At 46.1% G+C, this 1,864-nt stretch overlaps 1 long non-coding RNA gene across 1 annotated transcript; it reads right to left on the bottom strand.

Moving 5' to 3' along the window:
• Positions 1-569: 569 nt before the first annotated feature.
• Positions 570-1,170, bottom strand: LOC109314542. The gene is made up of 3 exons (XR_002102305.1): positions 1,156-1,170; positions 751-879; positions 570-670 (listed from the first exon to the last, which is right to left on the bottom strand). It is a non-coding gene; the product is annotated as an uncharacterized LOC109314542 (long non-coding RNA).
• Positions 1,171-1,864: the final 694 nt, after the last annotated feature.

Raw genomic sequence — 1,864 nt, 5'->3', positions numbered from 1 at the left:
AGCGTAAAGGTAAATCCAGAATCTAATCAGCATTCACCGAAGTGAAGTGCAACATAATGTGGGCTGTGTGTGCAGTATAGTCAATCAGTGGCGATGAGTAGGGGATACACAGGGTGCTGGTGTACCCCCTGAGAGGCCATGCTCCCCACTTAGGCAATGGGCAGGGTGCTCCCCCTGCAAGCGCCAGCCAGGGAGTGGGTGCACCCAGATGACCGCTTCCCGGTCGGTACAATCGGCCACGTCAGAGAGATAGGCCGTGGGGGACCCCCCCACCCAATTCCTGACTGGTTGCCAACTAAGATGGCACCAGTTGCCCATGTAGTTAACAAAAAGAACTTGAATCAGTATCCTAACATGCCACCTGCTGCAGTTATACTACCAGATCACCTCCCCTGAGATAACACAGGTGTGTTAGGTAGACCACACAGCAAATTCCTGGAGTGATTCAGCCAAGATGTAGTCCGGGTGCTTATGTAAGACAATGACACAGGAGACGGATGAGCATTTAATGATTCAGTCACACAAGCATGGCACAGTAATATAATGGTAGGCCCTGGGTTGAAATATAAGTGATAGCACACCAAGAATCAGTTAACTTGTTTTTTGTTGCATGGAGGGATGGGGTGGAGGGAAGGCACTTCTGTCTTAAATTCTTTTCTCATGGTTATTTCTCAGAGTATAAAACTTTAGTTCACCTTGTTGCAAAGAGTTATCAAAATGCATCACCACCTGAGTTAGGTGAAAACCAACCTGAGATTGACACTCTCACCCACTGTCTCATTCCCTTAACTTCCAAGGTCCACTTCTGCATTTTTCACATGAGGAATTCTTCTTCATTATGATGGTACAGCTGCTTGAAAGGATTAGTTCTTAAGGACCCTTAAAAAGAAGCGATCAGGGGATGTAGTTTGGACAAGGCTAACTTCCACTCCAAGTGATAACAAGTGTCCCAGGGGATATCTTTATCACAGAAACACTGTCTCTAACTGGCCCCTGCCTTGATCATCACAAGCAGACAGGTCAAGGATTGGATTAACTATGGAAACTGAAGGTCCCCAACATGTCAAATATAAAGCAATGTTGACAGGGAAAGGCTTGCTGTACTGTTGCTCAGGACTTTGCCTTAACACAGAGAATGTAATGACAGCCACAAACCTGCATTTTGACCTTCCCTTGGACATCTGGCTAAATATTCTCCCTGACTCCCTGCTGTAAAATTCTTCAGCACCCCAGAGCATGCCCCTGATCTCCTTGTGTAGGAGCCTGACCTTCCATCCCCAGCGCAGTTGATTTCTAAATGATCACATGGGCCCAATTTCTGAGCAAGACCGAGAAAATGCAACTCGCTTCAGTGGGAGTAGGATCTGGCCACTGACTCCGTAAAACAAAATATTTCAACAGGAAATTGCAGGAGGGCTCCAGCATCTTAGGATTTGGCCCTTTGACATTAATGTGATGGGTTACATTACTTCCCCTGCTTCCCTGGAAGTCTGGAGGAAGTTTGTCATAGATGTGAAAAGGAGTAAGGTGGGGCCCTGGTACAGCTGCATAGTAAATACAATGCTGTTCCTGCCTACACAATTGTCTGAGAGGAAGTCTTGTCCACTGACTGAATATTACTTAAATTGCATTCAATAACATTTGTTAACCCAGGCTTAAATGCGTGGCTTATCCAAGGCAGCTCTGACCAAAGCATATCAGGTCAGAGCTAGGGTAGTTTTCTCCATCTGACAATATGATCCGTTATTTACTTACTATGGCTTTTTTCCCTCCTAGCTAAAGTGCCAGTCCCCTGCAAAAGAAACATAAAACGGGGAGCTCCAACAGAAGCTGGGGAGGCGTAGGGAAGGGTTGTTTTGACAAG

Source organism: Crocodylus porosus, unplaced genomic scaffold, assembly GCF_001723895.1.
Source record: "Crocodylus porosus isolate Cpor-Errol unplaced genomic scaffold, CroPor_comp1, whole genome shotgun sequence".
NCBI classification, from domain to species: Eukaryota; Metazoa; Chordata; order Crocodylia; family Crocodylidae; genus Crocodylus; species Crocodylus porosus.
This window is presented reverse-complemented; position numbering and strand designations above follow the sequence as displayed.